This window comes from Rissa tridactyla, chromosome 6 (genome assembly GCF_028500815.1).
Source record: "Rissa tridactyla isolate bRisTri1 chromosome 6, bRisTri1.patW.cur.20221130, whole genome shotgun sequence".
Lineage (NCBI taxonomy): Eukaryota > Metazoa > Chordata > Aves > Charadriiformes > Laridae > Rissa > Rissa tridactyla.
The window spans coordinates 46,385,609-46,404,611 of NC_071471.1; the positions used below are offsets into that span (position 1 = coordinate 46,385,609).

The window sequence follows — 19,003 nt, forward strand, 5'->3', positions numbered from 1 at the left end:
CCTCTGCTGCCGCCCACATGGTGCTCGCACGGCGATCTGTGTGGCCACACAAGGAAGCAGGCTGGGGAACCGATCTGAGGGGCTATGGGTGAGAAGGAAGAAACTATACAGAAATACAAAAGGGGTTTTTTTTGTTTTCATCTTCATCAGTTCACCAGTCTGATTCATTGTGCACCTGCACAAACATTGATGCTAATGCAGCGTAAGGGTGGGAATAACGTGCAGCAGGGAACTGTGAGGCTTAAGTAGTCCTGACAGTGCAAAACCACAGCCTGGGGATGGAAACAGGGATTGTCCGTCTTTCTCACAGACCAGCATGTTTATACTGGGCATCATGGTACAGCTCACACAGTACTAACGGTATTGTTTATTCTGGGCCAGGAGAAGCGATGAGGAAAAGATGCTGCCGCGCACTCAAGCCACTCCCCATGGCACGGCAACGGCCCCTTGGCTCCCATGTCACCCTACCTTTCCTGATGCCCACGGGCCCTGTGTTGGTGGCATGGCCAGCACCACCTGAGACACATCACTTCTCACTGCCTTCCAGAAGAGACAAATAACACAGATGGGACCCAGCACACCCACACATGTCCCCTCCACAGCTCCTGGTGGCAGAGGGGATGGGGGCAAGGGCAGGACATTGGCCACACCGGGGACACTGTCAACGCCCCATGCTGCCAGCAGCAAAGCTCCAGCAGTTGCACGTATGCCAGCTTCTTTTCTAAAAATCACCATGCCACCAGCCGATGAACAGTACCCTTCAGCAATTTTCGTATTAAATCAAGTGAGGCTGGAAAGAGGTTCAACAGGACTTGGATAGACAAAAACGCACATGAATGTGTGTTTGACTACATTATTATATGTTACATAAATATCATAAAACCACAGAACGATAACTTCTCTCAGATATTTGTCAACTTCAGAAGAATATTCTATAGAAGAAAAAAAACACATTCCTGGAAAACCAGGCTGGTGTACCGTTCTGAGGTGTGTGCAAATGCTCGCTGTTGTTCAGGGGAACTGCAAGGTGGCTGGAGAGCCTGGCAGAAGTGTCCCAGCCTGAAGCCTGTTGAGCTGAGCCCAAGGGGAGGTCCTGGCCCTCCACCAGCCTGACTGAGGTGCTTCCTAATGGCGCCCTTCATTGATACAGAAACTAGGCAGTCACACAGACAGTGGTACCCAATTGTAGCTAATTCAGCTGAAAATGAACCTTAACAAGAAAACAAACAAACAACAACAAAAATAAACAGCCACACAAAAGAAAACTGAAAACGTCCCAAAAAAACAAAAGCCTTTTCTCAGCGACCTGATCCCTACTGCCCAATGAGGGGGTGTGTGTAAATTGGGACCCATAATTATCCCATATTTAAATGATTCTGTTCAAAGGACCATTTCTTAGGAATGTTTTATTTCTACGATTTAAGTAAACAGTTTAAAGTACCAAAGGTTTATAAATGCAATCTAAGCATAAGCATAATATAGCAAAACTAAAAGCACCTTCTTAGCTCCTTGGACATACTCAAGTACAGTTTTTTCAGCAGGGAGGGGACACCACTGCCCAGCATACTTCACTGCCACGGCAGGAGAACACCACTGGCACAGGTTGTCCGGAGAAGCTGTGGATGCCCCATCCCTGGAGGTGTTCAAGGCCAGGCTGGATGGGGCTTTGAGCAACCTGGTCTAGTGGGAGGTGTCCCTGCCCAGGGCAGGGGGGTTGGAACTACGTGACCTTTAAAGGTCCCTTCCAACCCAAACCATTCTATGATTCTAAGAAGTGGCTGTGCTTGTTACGGCTCCTGGTGTACACGAGACCAATCCATTTTGAAGCTGTGTGCAGCCTCGCGCCTCAGCCAGCCACCCTGCTCCCCGCGGCTGGAGCTGCCCTGCCCGCTGCAATCACAGTAAGCTCACATGCCTTAGCAACTTTTCTCCTGTCACAGACAAACTGAAAGTGCATAAATTCAAACAGATATTCTTCCAAGATCGCATATTACAGCTATGAACGTCTGCCAAGTGCCGTACCTCTCTGGAGCGTGGCACTGGTCTCAAACTCACTTGCCTAAGTAAAGTGGCAGCAACTTCTGGTCATCAAAACTTGTAAGCCTTTAATTTACCAAGATTAAACCCAATTAACCAAAAACCAAGAGATTAAGGTTGAATTATATATAAAAAGGACTTCAACATTTTAAAACATATTCTATCACCTTATGCTTTTAGTTACAATTAAAATATGGGACACGTGTCCGACACTTATTTTTTAGCGTTCAAAAAATAGTTCAGTTGCTAGCCTTTTGCCATCTGTTTCCTATCATTATTTCATTAAAATTGTTTTCTTTTCTCTCACAGTAGAAGAGTAAGATTGTTTTCTGGGTGACTAGATTGTTATCTCATTTACTTAAACAGCATCATTCCAGATTATTTTTTTTTATTTATTTATTCTTTAAAGAGACATATGCACCTCCTCCCAACTCCACCCAGCATGGGCTAACAAAGTAAGCTGGCTTAAAGACCGCCAAATACATCCCCTTGTCTCCACCCGTCAAGAACTCTCCTCCGAAGCCTTTGAGGAAACTAAATAAAATAACTCATCAGCTGCAAAAAGCAAGGGGATTTTCCTCCCAGAAAGAGAAGACGTGCACTTGAATACACCTTGGATGAATACCAAGGTCCAGCGTCCAATATGCAGCTTACACCATGCAAAACGCCATCCCCAGTCAAAATACCAGAGCTCAACGGCTCACACCACCGTGACTACCCGTGCAGGGGCGAAGTCGCCCACGTACAAGGCAGAGGTGGTTTCTGCGCAGTTATCGGGTGCGAGCGCAGTAATTCTTACCTGGAAAACGCTGTTTGCAGCTGCTTGCCGATTTGTCAGCACACACACGGCTCTCGCCTCATGATTTATGATGCTCTCTCCAGCACTGAGACTTCTATTACTGTCCTCGCTTATTGCCTGCAGCTGTCATTCTCACCAACAATTCTACAGTTGTTTATAGGTGAGGTATCAAAGGTATTTAGTGTGCACCTAGAGATGTAATTTTAATCAAACCTACTCGCAGGCAGTATTTAAATGTTAGAACAACTGCACGGAGTGCAGCAATTAACGTGGACTTGACCAACCAGAATTATGACAGACAGAAATGTTTACTCATAAATGCCTCAAAAGGATGGATGTCCAACAGGCCTGCGAACACCTGCTGATTTGTAAATGAAGATAAAAATAGTACCCATAGATCACAAAGCCTTCCGACAGGTATTTGAATGCACAATAAATATATTAACACAAACCCAGCAATTTCACTTTCTATAGACAAAATGTCAAGGCGGTGGTAAATCCAGCTACACCTTTCTCACCATGTATTTTTCCCAGCCGTTTTTTTCCCCCCCTCCCTTAGACTAGCCGGGTTTTCCACTATCTCCTAAAAATCTGCTGCATCTACCCACTTTAAAATAACGTCAGTGGAGGGGGAAGCAGATTTTACATCCAACAGTGACGCTTTTAAAAGATCTCAGTGTGTTTTCTAGACATTAAGAACTTGCAAATCAAAAAGTTCTGACCCACCGCAGTCCTTCCGTAATATTTTGGGGAGCCACAAGATGCTCGATGATTTGAAAAACAGGCAGACGGTGTTACTAAGCGTGACTACCGATTACACCACCCTGCTTTGAGAGAGAGCGGCAAATAACCTCCGGGAGCAAACTGGACCTACCACCACCGCACGTGGCATAAGAGTGCAACAGAAAGTAAAAAAAAAAAAAAAAAAAAGTCCTGGAGCTAAGCCTAATGCTACTTTCTTGTGCACTCTGAAGCTCCAACTCCTTAAGTCAACTGATTTTAACAGCACCTCTGTTTATTTAACGAGTTTCTAGTGCTTGTGATTCAGGAAGAAACTTGAAAATATGAACACTAAACAAGCCCCAAAAGGCAGATTTCTTAAAAGAATGCAAGTTTATTATTATTTAAAGTTATTCTAAAAGCCTGGCTTCTGGTGGCCGAATATTTTAAGGCTGGCAACCTTAAATTAGTCTTATCAGTACTCTAAGCAACAAAACCCACTTTCTGTACTGTAAGTTTCTTTTCTTCAACACCATCCACACTGCACAGCTTGAAAATGGCACTCAAGGCAAAAGCAACAATTGTGAATTTACAATGAAAAGGTAGCCTGAAGGCCATCACTGTCATAGTCAAGCTTTATTTATAGCTGAACAGATAGTGTAAAAGCACAACCTACAAATTAAACACATAACTCTCTAAGAGGAAAAAATGATGACGCATTTCACTCTATCATGATAAAGTACCAGAGAACCTCTGGTGTTTCAAAGTTGTTAATGCTTGCAATGTATACAGATATTGATTAATCCTATTATCTCTCCGTGTTCCAGTCCTTTCAACCAAGACTATGGGGGTCACATTGCGATAAGTGCGCAGAAGTGAGCAGTCACTAATTGTGAGCCCACATTAAGCCATTAGTTGGTGTGCAACAGCCTGCTTTCAGGTTAAGAAACAAAATCTGCTTTTAAATAGAACACTAATTGGAACACATTTCAGAGTTCAAGAACATATGACCTTCAAACTACTCTGAGGATGCATTTCACTCATTTAAATCTACAATATATCATTTGTCTTCCCATAACATTTATTAGGAAAATAGGTCTGAATTGGTCATTTACACTTCATTAGGAAAAAAAAAATCCACCATGCCGGAGCCTGTCACCTATGTTTTTATGCTTTTTTTTAAAATTTTTTTTATTTCATCTTTTACTCTACCCTCTATGCCCCTTCTTATATGTAACTCCAGAATGCATGTATTTGGGTGGAAGTAACAAATCTGTAAAGAGTACATACAGTATGTGTTTTACATACATTCGCTTTGATCAGAGAGAAAACATTTTCAGTTTAACCAAGTCACTCCGCTCCTCTGCTGTGAAAGGTCCATCCAAATAGAAAAGCTGGATCCAACTACCTGGCATTCACCTGACATGACTGCAATTGCACAGATGTCTCTGAAAGTCAGAGACAGTGAATCCTTTACTGTAGGAAACATCCCTGAGATCCCTTGCTCCAGTGGCTCAGGAACTGGGGAATTAAAAACAACAAACACACACACAACAAAACAAAGAAAAAGCCCACAACCACCACACACAAAAATCCCATATAACCAAAAACGTGAAACTTCCTCCATTAATTATTATCCCATTTTTCTTAATACTAGACAAGAGAATATTTTACTGGCAACAGGGGGAAGAAAAAAAAAAGTAGTCTTTTTTTTTTTTTTTTTTCAAACCTAACATGGCTGAGAGGACATTTGAACCATAATTGCTCTTAGATTCAAACACAGATTCACATCCTTATCATCAGATGATGTCTTTCGGATCGGATCACTCATGCGTAGATGCATGGTTTTCACTGACAAACAACCTGACTCCTCTACTTGTGCAACTTGCATTACTCATAGGAAAGCCTTGGCAGAGGCAGGCCAACATATGTTAATTACTGGGTTGCATTATAATAGGTCTAACATTTTGTTTCCCATCCAGGGTTTTAATATAAATGGAAACAACAGTCTCTTTGGATACAAAAGTATGTATTTTTGTATCTCAGGCTAAAAATATTCTACGTTAAAAACACAAATAGATCAACTGCCAGAGAATTCCTGCCTTTTCAGTGTTTCTTTTGGAGGTTTTATCCTTATTAAACAAAGCAGCCAGGCAAGCTTTAAGAGAGGTTTGCATATGTGCATTCATCTTTCATTTCCTACAAATTATCCTTAAGTCAGGTGTAACAGTGAAAAGGGGAGCTTGACTCCCCAATCTTTTGTTCCTTCTATAAACAGTTTAACAGGTAAAGTTGGCTACCAGTTTCTACAGCAAAATAAAGCATAAATTCATGAACACTGAGGAGCATGAACAGAGCAAAGATAAACTTAAAAATATATTTTTCATATGACAGGAGATATGTATTATGTTTCTTCATTTTATGATTTAATACACCAGGATATTGCTTGGACAAGATGCTGGCAACATTACAAGTATTTCTGATTTACATTTCTCTTTATTGAGAAAGAGGCATTGAGGGCCATATCTGCAATTTCAGACAAAGGACTAAGACTCTACACTGACATGCTTGTTTCTTTTTGAGTGACCAAATTCAAAGTTTTAAATCTGAATTTCAAATCATACGACACCATAAAACCGACAGAAACATTAGAAGGTTCATTGAAATTTCCAACACGCTAAAATACTCTTAACAACAGGCACTGCTACAAGACTTTCCTTCACCAAAGGTTTTGCAAAAAGTTCACGCATTGAGTGAACAATTTATACACACGCTCAGGATGCAAAACCTTTTAGGATACGGTGAAAATGTTGTCTTGGAATTTTTTATTTTTTTTCTTAAAGTGATTAAACAAATCTAGTGACACAACTATCATGCAACTGTGACCAGAAACCTACCAGCTATCTTCCTCCCCTCCTTGCTTGCCCCAGAGCCCCGGTGCTCCTGAGGCCGAGCGCCAGCCACCAGGCGCCAGCGCAGAGGGACAGATGGTGGCCAATAAGGAAACCATCACGCCGCCTTAGTCACCATGGCAGAGCCTGGGCGCCGCACAATAGCAGCCTGACTATCGACTGCTTTACTCCTCATTTCAGCTCGTTAATATGTTTACCTGCATATGTCTAGGGCAAACTGACAGGAGAGCTGTACGAGGTGTACCAGCCCGGTGTCACGCAGGGCTTGCAAGGACCCACCACAGCCGAGGGCAGTGCTGACACCAGATACCCAAAGGTTGCAGGACAGTGCACCAAACCCAGCCCGCTAACCACCGCTCAGCAGGAGCGGCTCTGCTCTGGGTCAGCGGGGAGGAAATGGGACAAGGACAAACTCCCCAAAATGGATGCTCCACACATCAATTAGTTAACAAAAGAAACTTCAACTGACGAATTCTAAATTTCACGTATTTATTTTGTTAACAAAAGGACCTTGATGTTTTGCTGAAGGATAAGACAAGCACAGTCCTGGACTTAAGGTGCCCATCTGCTTCCCCCCAACCAATTCCTCAAACCCAGGCTCTGACCTCTCCAGCAGCAGCAGCCACCGCCTCCTCCTCTTCCTCCACTCCCCTGCAGACCCTGCACCTCCCCAGCGCCTGCCAAACGATTAACTTACAAATAGCAACCTGCCACAAATACAGGTGGAATAAAAATGACGGCAAATATTTTCAAAACCCATTTTAGAGGTTTAGTCTGAGCTGCTCACCATCCCCAGCACCGTCCTTTGCAGAAAGAGCCACTGCTTCGCCCAAGTCTGTGCCTCGGGGGGGACTTTCTGCTCTCTCAACTTGCCCTGCTCCAGTCAAGGCCACTGCCGGCAGTGCCCATCACTCCCTGCTGCACAGACGTGGGAGGACATGGCAATTTCATGTCAATGTTTTAAAAATATTTATCTTGTGTCCTGCTGCTGATTCCTTCTGAAGTACAAACAAGGTCTGAATGGCCTTCCCTTTATTTGTAATTCATACCCGAGGTTCAGTCGGTATGCATGGTTTAGTCTTGAAGGCAAGCGTTTACACCTACACCACCCAGAAAAGTCCAAGTATGGCATCTTTCATGTGTAAGCTGTATCTTTGTTAAATATTTGTTATTAAAAAGCATTTCAAAGATTCCCCAGATTTATCCCGCATTCTGTCACTTGCTGGTCACCAACAACTGCTGTCACAGTTTTACTTGTCCTTCGGCAAAGAACAACAAGGCCAAACTGAAACGGTGACTCCCGAGTTACACATAAACAAGCGAGTGCCCGCTGCAGAGATGGGACTTTCTTTGCCTGGGTTTTGAAGTCCTTCTGGGCAACCATCCACCTTCCCACACAACTCCTGTCCCCCCGCTGCCGCAGGAGCTGCCGGGAGCCCAGAGCAGGTGGGTCCCAGAGCCCCCCAGCTTCTCCTTCCAGTCCCACCGCAAAGCGGCAGGGAGGGTGACAGCCAGGGGCTGAGCCTTCTCCCGAGGGGTCCCCACAGCCGCCCAAGCTGCTGGTTCAGAGCCAGCAAAGCCGAGGGCAGATGGCTGCGAAAGGACACACCACCCGCACACTTACACTGTCAAAAAGATGCAGGAAGAGGACTCGAGCCCAAGTGTTTTAACTCACAAGGCTGCTTTAACCAAGTCTTAGAAAGATCCACTGGTGACCCAAAATAACTTCTCCTTACATAATGCTGTTATGATTTTAACGTGCAAGATGTCAAGAGTTTTACAGTGCCAAAAGCCAAAGCTATGCATTCAGTTGGAAAGCTTGTAGGCTCCCATGTCTAATGGTATCAAACTCCAGCTGGACTGCAACCCAATACTTTTTAAAACAGTGATGTAAATTCGGGGAGAAATCTCATACTTGAGAGGAGGACAGGAAAAGATGGAAGAATAGTTCCTGAAACTAATTTCTTAAAGGAGGACTGATCACTGCTTTAAGTCTCACCAGGTAAGACCTATCAAAGTAGATGTCTCAGAAGCAAGAAAGAAGAGACTTGTGCATGGGGTGAAGCCGAACACTAGTTTGCAGAGAAACAGCCTCACAAATTCAACACATGTCGAGTTCACCTTTTCAGTCCCAGAATTGCTACCCACATTTTCACCCTTTGTACCCAACTGCAACTTCAGTGTCTTGATTTTCTGTGAAATAGAGAGAGCACCTACATTGCAGTGGCAAGGTGGGACTTCATGGTTTTGCACAGCACCCGAAGGATAGTGAACTGAACACACAGGTAGTCAGGATCCCACGAGCATTTGCAGGACAACAGTTCACTAGCCTGCAGTCTTTTTAGAACAAGCATTCCAGTCTTGAAAAAAAAAAAATTGTTTAATCAAATGTAAAGTGCATCAACCTGTGCTAAGCGGAGGAGGGAAGAAAAAGCTTTCTTTGAAAAAGCTTGGGGGAAGCACTGGGTGGCTGTAAGGGAGGCCACCATAAGCTGTATACCAGCTGTAAACAAGTTAACTTCTGTGATCCCACTGCCGGGAAAAGGGTTATAAGAGCATTAAACAAGCACAGAATTTACAAGGAGGACACCAAGAGATTGGGTAGACTGCCTGACCACCACATCATTCTTCTTCCCGCCCTGCAAACCTGAGGGATAATAAACCCTTCTCTCTTTCGTGTATAGATAGGTATATAAACAAACTGCTCTTCCGAGAATTCAATGTCAACAAAGTCTCTAAAGCCGCTTTTTAAAGCTTTTCTCCTGCTTATTTCGGGGGGGAAGGGAGATAACCAAAGGGGTCTTCCATTGTCCTATGAACATGTTATAGTTTTAAAATGAAAGAGTGACAGTGCTTGTTTTCAAACTACTCTACCTGCAGGAACTTGTATTTTTGCAATGTATTTTAACCAGAAATATTATCTAAGAAAAATTTCCCTGTTGATAAGGCTTTTTTGTCATTTATAACAGACAAAAATCTTAGAGATATGCTCAATGCTAAGGAAGACTAAGGTTTATGTTAAAGCAATGATATGTAAGGTATTTCTTATTCTCAAACCACCTACAGGGCTTCTGGCTGCAAGAGCATTGCTCAAACCGAGCAATGGGGCAGCAAGACAGGGGGTTGGAGGGTTTCTCTTGCTTCCTTGTGAAAGCAGAGGGGTGGGGGTCCTGCAACTGAAGGTACGAGCTTTTCCCCGCTGTCATTCAACTCTTTTGTGGTGGTTTGTTTTTTTTTTTTCCCCCCATGGCACTCTCACACCTCTAAAATAACCGAAGGCAGACGGTAACCTTTGAGCTGGAGGATGCACATCTGTGTTGGAGAACAAGCCAAACCATGCCCAAGAGAACAGCATCGGGGAAGGGTCTGAACTCAGTGACACACTAAAGAGAAGTTTTAAGAAGCAAGGTAGAAATCATGATCAGACTGGGGAAAACCCCCTTCTGAGCATCAGTGGGGGACGAGGCAATTTCCAGGGAAGTCCAGTTTCAAACCCTCTCCCACTCCAGGTGCCCAGCAGTAAGCCAGCCCCGGCATTGCCCACTGCCCCTGTCCCATGATGCCCTTATTTACGCAGTAAGCCTGTATTCGATCAGTTCAGCTGGTTTTGGAACCTGTGTTCAAAAACAAGAGAGGAAGAGAAACCTGCACTTCAGAATTTACTGGTGGAGATACAGGAGGTGTGTATTTCAGGGCAGCCTAAAAGGCTCCGCTGTTCTCAGAGGGAATCAGGAATACAGCCAAGAAACGGGCAGATATTCATCAAGGGAACTGTTTTTGCTACTAAATGGCCAACTGAAGCCCCTACTATTCTGTCATATATCTATGTCACTGCAGCCCCAATAAATAAACCCTTCTGGTTAGTTATGAGACTATCTAGAAATCTCCAAGAGATGGATACCATTTGCTTTGCCAGACGGTCAGTCATCACAGCTCTGCAGCCTCAAAGGAATAATAAGAAATAAAATATAAAAAAAAAAATCCAAAGACAACACAAACTTGTTGTCAATGTATTTCTTTTTCTCCTACTTCTCAAGCGTGTATGTTTTTACCTAATCAGCAAAGATGGCAAATGATCTTTTACAGGCACAAAGAGCTGCAATATGAGCAAGAGAGAGTTTATCCACGTTGGTACATTGGATCAACGAGTTAGTATTCTCTAGTTAACACCATCCTGACCAGATTGACTTCTAAAAATAAGTCACCAGAAGAGTTTACCAGTTACCAGACACAGACTTGAGAACATCAGAACAAGAAAGATTTGAAGACGACCAAATGAAGATGACAAACAACTTCCATGCTGGTTTCGCATGACACTATCAGACATACAAAGTCCGTGGCTTTCATTCTCACACTAGTTTTCACGACATGTGTGTATTATCTATAGGTTTGAGTTGTTCCCATTGCCAAAGTCAGACCCATGGCAATGCTGTTTTCTTCTGGGGGAAAAAAAAAAAAAAAAAAGGCTTACAGAACCCCGGCCTCTCGGCACTCACAGCCAATATTGACTACCAAGAAAATGGAATATGGCTCTACAGCGAGAGGATAACAACACTACCTATGGATCAGGCAGCCTGGAGAATCATGTCTTAACATGAGGACATTCGTTTAATAAATCAGCTCTCCACCATCCACTGACATACACATATTAAGTCAGAAAAAATTAAAAAAAAAATAAAAATCAAATAACAAACAATGAGCAGTAGCGGCAATCCAAGTCCACAGGTTTATGACATTTCCACAGGTTTGTGGCATGCATACTAATGGATTTTGAGCGATTTCTTTTCCTCCCTTCCCCCTGTGTTGAGCCCATAGCCTTCCTGCTTCACTTTGGGAATCAATTCAAAGCTGCTCTGTGGAGTCAAAACAAATGCTGGCTTACCAACCAAGGGATACGCTGCCCACATTTATCTTAATGGAATGTTAACGTGATAGCTTGTATGCAACTACCTCAGTATTAATACACTAGACAAAATACAAACCAGCTCGATTTATTGAATTATCTATGGAAAGAACAAAAGTCTCTTCTTAAGCTTAGACATTTCATTAGATCCTAAACCTTTAAAAGTGTCAACCATCACTGTTACAGGATTCAACAGAGGAGTACAAATTGCTGCTTCTATCCTGTGCTACACGTCTAAAAAGTATGAGCACCTGAGGGAAACCATAGGTGGCCTGCATCAAATGATCACCTATGTGGGCCTTCACAAGGGCAGGTTCTTCTAAGAATGAGTCATCCCCTGTGGAGTAACTTAATTTCTGTTGACTCTTACAGGAGAAATCAGATGGAAAGTGATTTTGTCTGCCTAAGAACAACTTACTTTCTTCTACTAGATACACAATGCCCATACAAATTTGCCCTGCTCCATAAAGGGAAGGGTAGTAGCCCTGTACTGAAGCCAGCAAACCTCACCTATTGCAGGCAATGTAAACTTCAGTCTATCTTAAACTGTTGGAACCAAAAATAACACGTAACAAGTGTAAGACCATCTCCTACTCCCATAATACACTACTGCCTCCAACAGTCGAGCTGTTGGAGTCGATCCATTACAGCCTATTGCCTGGACATTTCTCTTGCAGCCCATATCACCTTTAAAATACTCTAACAACGACCAAGCTGAATGCTAATGAAGACGCGAAACCCAATGGAAATAAAGAAATGGAGAATTGCTACATAAGAAGTTTTTGCTTTTGGAAAAAGAAATGGGGGGGGGGGGGGAACAACAAAACAATATGACAAAGCAACATTTCAATTTACAAAGCTTTTGTTTTTAAGCCAAAGACACCATTTTAAAGCAGAAATGGTTTCTAATACCACTGACAGCCTCAACTTAGCAGTAGCAGGAAAGCTTGCTTACACCTACATTCAGTGAAAGGAAAACATGCGGTACCTGAGCAGGAGGTACATCAGTGCCCATCTGCGGTGGTCTGTATTGATGCACTGCTCACTGTGCTTTCCCATAAAACACATCTAAACAGATAAAGAGGGTTTGTGTCCCTCGTCCCACAACAGTCAGTTGACAAGAACAAGCACAAACCGACTCTAAACTCTTCAGCAATATTCTTGCCGCTTTGCTGTAATACGGGATAGGATTTCACAAAAATTGGTCTGACTAGGAGTGAACAAATCAGCCAATTGCACAGTGGTCAGATTTGTTACCACAGGCATTAACTCCAGTCCTACTTATTTATGAGAACCAGGCTTCCCAGGTAAAGTCATAACAATCCCAGCTCGCTTCCTGCGCAGCATTTGATCACCCACGTCGTTACAGCAGCAGGGCAGGCACCACCAGCTCCTGGCCAGCCACCACAGCCATTTCTCATAGTCACATTATCTTCCGTGCGACTGGAAAAAGGCTGGATTCCCCATTGTCCCGAAGCCTATCACCAACATTGTGGAAGGCAAAAAGGCATTCCAACTTTGTTTCCTTTCTAGGATCTATTTTTCTTCCTTTTCAGGAGAGAAACCAGGCTTTCCAGGCCACTAGTACAAACATCAAGTTGCTAAAAACCAGCCAACATTGTCTCCAACTATAGTATCAGTGATGTAACTGCCATCCGCAAGGGTTTGGGTTTTGGTGGTGTTTTTTTGTGTCGACACAAAACCTTTGGAGCCTATAAAAGTGGAAGAGATTTGGGGTAAAGGGCAAGCAACTCCCAAGAAAAGTTATGAATGGAAACCTGCTACAAAGCCTCCTCTCCTTTCCACCCCTCGTAACCACGGCTGCTCAGGACAAACCTTTCAGATGATGCAGAAACTGATCTATTATCTTTTGTGGGTTTCTTAAAATATTCTAAAAGCAGAATTGTATGCCGCATTAAGATGGCAGTTTTATTTCATCTCAGGCAGCACAAAACACTCTCTGTATATACACACAGCAACTCACTTCTTTCCTGAAACAAAGTTTTCATTGATCCTTTGCCACAGACTCAATTATTGTTTCTAATCATGATCAACGTTTATTTAAGGTACTGTGGACCATAAACAATGTAAACAAAAGCATCTGTCCATGTTGACATGAGTGTCATTGGCAGGTTAGATACCTATATCGACTGGTCCCGAAGGCGTTCTTTTTAAATTCTGAAAGCCCCAAGTAAATTTAAATCTCAATTTACAGAATAATCTTTAAATCAGCCACTTTTTGAGGTAGTGTTATCTTGAGTAGATAAAAATCACAATCTGTCAATTAAATCCCAGGAAATATTTCATTGTTTTAAAATGTAATCCCAAAGACACTTTTTTTTTAAAGCTGCTTTTTTTAAATGTGGGAGATTCTGCATCATTCCGGGTCCTCCTTGCACCCATGGGGAAAAATAGTCTTTTTGTAACTTGGCAATTATAGATACATATGTAAAAAAGTAGAAATCAAGACATTTTAAGAAGACGTTTAAAAAGTAAAGATAAAAAGAAGAAAGGTCTTTGACTGTGGCATATTTAGAGGATTCCAAGTCATGTTTTCCATAGCCTCATTTTAAAAATAAAGTGGCCTTTTCTTTCTCCTTCCCCCACCCCAAACTCTGAGGAAAACAGTCCCCAAATGCACTCAACCAGCCTCAAAGTCACACGTGCTCCATCGCAGATCTTGCTTTCAATGTGCCTTTTGTTTGATGGCTGGTGTTTCAACATCCTCAACTTGAGCAGAAAAAGGTCAGGGCGAGTCTTCTGGCACTCGCAGACCTGCACCAGGCCCCGCCAGGAGAAGACTGATGCCATAGTACGCTTCCCCCAGTCGAGAAAAGGAAGTGGAGGCTTGAATCCGAGACCAACTATGTTTGTTAGAAGGATCCTTGCTCCCCCAAAGACCGTCAGTGGTGTTTAGTTTTGCTGTATTACCCTGCAAAACTTTTCTGCTGGTGCTGGTAATACTTTTTGGAGTTAGAGTTCTGCCACTGTGCCACATTACTGCCCCAGTATCATGACCTGAGCAGGTTCCCACCAGCAAGAGGCTTCAGCCATACATCCTAGCGTCGGGCTCTTTCTTTTTCTTTCTCCCCCTCCCCCCCCATCCTGGTTTTGTGTCACCTCTCGGTTACCCCTGGTGCCCTTACCCCTGCTGCCCTCGCCTTCACTCCCCTGCCTGGGGAGGAGAGGCCGCACCATTAACCTTCCCGCGTGAGGCCAAGGTCCATACTGCAACGAGAGAGAAGCTGTTGCTAAAGATTCCTTAAAAGCTTTGGCACTTCAAGGCAGTTGGAACTACTCAACCAGAGCTGGGAGCCAAAGCTTCGCCACTGCATTAATGGGCTTTTGCCCTTTTAAATTTTATAAGCCTGTCGCCTTTCTGATGCGCGCAGTTTTATTCAGAGTCCTAAATGGCCATTTCATATTTAAAAGAAAGCCTGCATAGGTAGCACCCTAAAACTACCCCAGGTCATTCATCTCCCCCGCTCCCCTACTGTCTCTTAGGAAACCTTTGATAGAGCATTTGTTCAGGCTGCCAAGTTAAATCCTCTTCTCTCATGTCAACGCATTGAAAAAAGCAGCCAGAGCACCAGCTTCACTCAGGCCTGCCGGAGTAAATGGAGAAAACCAATTCCTCTGGCACTACAGAGCCATTAAACCGTTTGCAGATTATTAACTGAAGCACAAAAATACACAGGGCGCACGACGGGCCGGCACTGCAGAGCTATTCCTCAAGTTAGCCCCAGCCCCCGCGAACTGCCCGCACGGCTGCGATGTGGCACGGTTTGTGCGGCTGCCGGAACCGTGCGGCGGGACCCCCGCAACCCCGGACAAAAGCCGTTCGTCCGCGACGCGGGGTCAGGCTGCCACCGCCGAGCACGTCTCACCTCCCGCAAATACGGTAACGGGGCGGGGGGGTACACACGAGGAGACGCCTCCCCGCTCCGGCGCCCCATAATCGCAGCCTCCACGGTAGCACCGAAATTAAACTTTACACGTGCAAAACAAAGTTTACAGTCTAAAAAAAAAAAAACCACGATTATAGTAACAACTTCCTCCCCCTGCCTTCGGCTGCCACACTCCTTCCCGGCTGCCGAGCCAGCCCAGAGCGCTATCCCGAGCGGCACGGGGCGGGGGGACGGGGTGGGGGGGGGGATAAAAGCGTGGCTGGATGGCTCCTATTTTTATGTTTACATTCCTGAAGTGTCTTTTAACTGACTGCCATTCCCCCTCTCCCCGCCAGCAGCTCGGCCAGCCGCCCCTGGAAGCGCTTCCCCCGCTCCCCTCGCACAAAGGCGGGCGAGCGGCGGCCGGGCCCCCCCGGCCCTCTGCCCCCGCGCCCCCTCCCCTCCGCCCCGGCGGCTTCCTGGACAGATGCACCGGGGAGGGAGAGGGAGGGAGGGAGGGAAGGGGGGAGAGGGAAGGAGGGGGGCTGCTCCTTCCTCCTGCCTGGCCAGAGAGGCCCCGGTCCCAACTGGCTCTGGAAACCCAGACACAAGGAATTTACACCCAGGCAAGCTTCCCGGAGCCCGCACAACAGGGACGAGCTCCCCCGCCCCCCCAACGCCTCTCACAAGCCCAACCGGGCACGCACGAGCCGAGCCGCGGCGCAGCCCCGGCACCGGGCTCCAGCCCACCCGCCCCGACGGCGCTGGCCCCGGCCGACGGCAGCCGCCGCCCCGGCCCCCCCAGCCCCCTTTTCGTTTTCGCGGCGGTTCCGACGCCCGCCCGCTACAAGTTGGAGCCGGGCCGGGACCCCCGCGGCCCCGGGGAAGGGCATTTCCCGGGGACGAGCCGCCTCCCCGCCGCCGGGCCCGGCTCCGCGGCTCCCCGCTCCCCCGGCGGGGACAGCCTGCCCCTTTAAGAAGTCTCCGCACATTTTTTTCTCCCCTCGCGGAATAAATATGTATTATTTTATATATTTATTAAAAAAAAATAAAATTATTTCCCACCACCACACACACATCCCCCCCCGTACACCTTATTTCCCCAGCGTGGCCGCTCCATTGTTTCTGCTCCGCCGAGGCGCAACCCCTGCCCGGCCGCCGGCGGGGAGCTGCGGGCGGGCAGCGCAGGGAGACGCGAAACTTACCTACGGATCGCACGGCAGCCTCGCAGCGGCGGAACAACAAGGAAGAAGGCAGGCAAAAAAAATCCTCTCTTCCCCCAAACTGATTTGCAGCACTGGCTCGGGTATTTTTAAATATATAATTTTTTTTTTTTTAATTCCCCCCTTTCTCCCTTCTCTTCCCCGCTTGCTTTTTTTTCCCCCTCTTTCTTTCTCCCCCCCCCCTTCCCTCTCTTTTTTTCCCCCCCCTTGCCCACAGACAGTGAAAAGGAGCTCAATGTTAGTGGGTGAGTAAGTGAATCAACTAGCAGAGAGCACAGCAAGTTGAAGTGTCAAATTACATTGGCTATTCTATTACCAAAGGGCCATGCTTTGTGGCTGCTGGCAAAATCTGTCCCAGATTCCTATCTGAAAGGGAGCTGCCTCCTACAGGGATGTTCTTCCCTTCACCCTCTCCTTTTTCCCCCCCCCTTCTCCCCCACCCCCGCAACCCCCTGCCCCCCCCCCCAAAAAAAAAAATCACACAAAGTTAAAAATCTTAGGTACAAGTTAAAATACAAATATTGTCTTACAGTGTATTTTTAAGGCGGGGATTCTCGTTTTAAGTCTTCCTGAAATACCAGGCACTCAGAAACCCTTCCACTCTGGAAACTGAAAGCAAGAGCGTGCCTATCCTCCCCTCCTTATATTTTTGTATTATTGAACAGGGGAAAACCGCCCCGGTCCCGGTCGGCTGCCGGCTGTGCGGTGCCGCCGTCCGCACCGCACAATTCTTACAGGGAGGGGGCGAACTACCGGGCGGGCAGGGGGATGACACGGGAGCGCCCAGACACCCCGCCGCTCCCTCTATTTCACTCCAAACACACGCACACCTCCCCCCCATTTATTGCCACCCTCGGTGCCGCCGTGATTCCCAGAGCCCGCCGCTCCCGCCGCCCAGGTAGGAGCGGGGTCCGCCCGGGGGTCCCCGCTCCCGGCAGCGCTGAGGGCGGGGGGACGACAGGGACCGGCCCCCCCCCAGCCGCCCTGAGCGCGGCCCGCGGCGCTAACAATAGAGCGTGTTGGGTTGGGTTGTTTCTTCCCCCCCCCCTTTTTTTTTTTTTATTTTTTTTTTTTCCTCTCGTCCTCAGGAAATCCAGACCCGATTTCCAGGGAGAAAATAACAAGAAACCGTCCTTGTCTGACGAGCACCAATCTGCTAAAAAACAACTCCCTCGACTTCTCTTCCCCTTGATAAAACACTTCCAGGACAATCAATATTTTATGATGAGTTGTTAATAAGCCTAATATATTCATCCCTGCTCCAACGGGGCTTGTTAGATTATGCAATTAAGATAAGCAATTTAAACAGCACTGCGCTGCTCTTCGCTGGTCACATTCGTCTTGTTGTTGGAGGAGGAGAAAGATCTGGACTTTAAAGGGATGTCGGATTGCTCGGGGAAGGCGGGGGAGGATTTAGCTTCTCCCCCCCCCCTTTCCTTTTTTTTTTTTTTTTTTTTTTTTTTTTAATTTTTTCTTTCAATGCGCGCAGCCGGAATCGCGCGTCCGTGTCGCCGGTAACCCCGCGGGCCTCCCGCGGGGGCTCCCCCCCGGCTCCAGTTTCCGTACCGATTTGCATGGGGCGGTGCGGGGAGCGCGGGGCTGCTCCCCCCATCCTCCTCCTCCTCCCCCCTCATTTACTCCTTCGTGGCTTCCCCCAGAGGAGAAAAAAAAAAAAAAAAAAATCCCTTCCCGCCGCTCTCCCGCCCCCCCCGGTACCGCGGCGGGGGGAGCCCGCCCGGCGCGTCCCGCCGCTCCGCCTCCGCGCTCCGGCTCCGCGTTTTGCGTTTGGCCGCGGCGCCGGCCGGGGAGCGCCGGGTAACAAAGGCAAGTTTGAGAGGAGCAGCCGCCGCCGCGCAGCCTGCCGGTGACGTCAGGGAACAATGCCGCTGCCAGCCCGCCCGCCCCGCGCGCGGCCGCCCCCCCTTAAAGGCGCCCGGACGCTCCGCGGGGCCGCTGACAAGGACCGATCCCCCCCCAGAGCCGGGGCCGCACATACCGGGCGCTCCCCCCGGCGCCACGCCGGTCCCCCGCGGCGGGGAGCGACCGCGGTTCTCCTTGGCCTCCGCCGCCACCCAGCGCTCCCCCTCGGGCGCGGGGGTCGCCCCGGCGGGAGACCGCGGCCTCCCCGACTCCCGCGGGGGCGGGCGGGAGGGGCGGAGAGGGCAGGCCGCTGCCGGGGATGCTGTGGTGGCGGCGCGGCCGCCTCGGCCTAAGGCCCGGGGGCAGGTGCAGGACACACAGGCCCCGCAGGTACGAACCCTGCCCCCCCCGAAGGGAGCGTTTGTTGTGAGGGTGGTGAGACACTGTCACAGGTTGCCCAGAGAAGCTGTGGATGCCCCATCCCTGGAAGCGTACAAGGCCAGGCTGGATTGGGCTTGGAGCAGCCTGGTCTAGGGGGAGGTGTCCCTGCCCATGGCAGGGGGGTTGGAACTACATGACCTTTAAGGTCCCTTCCAACACGAACCATTCTGTTTTCTTCAAGGGTCTGGGCCCTCTGTAATTACCAAGCGTCTCAGCCCCAG

The 19,003-nt window shown here is 47.2% G+C and overlaps 1 protein-coding gene across 8 annotated transcripts in view; it reads right to left on the reverse strand.

Annotated features, from left to right (window-relative positions):
* The window catches only part of ZMIZ1 (zinc finger MIZ-type containing 1), a 352,031-nt gene extending 334,785 nt beyond the window's left edge, over positions 1-17,246 (reverse strand). For 7 of the 8 annotated variants that reach the window (XM_054205566.1, XM_054205572.1, XM_054205568.1 and 4 more), the window contains exon 1: positions 16,464-16,620. The gene's annotated coding sequence lies outside the window, so the exon portion shown is untranslated. Of the gene's footprint in view, positions 1-16,463; positions 16,621-17,011 lie in introns of those variants that run through there. The other variant, XM_054205564.1, reaches the window with a different exon arrangement.
* Positions 17,247-19,003: the final 1,757 nt, after the last annotated feature.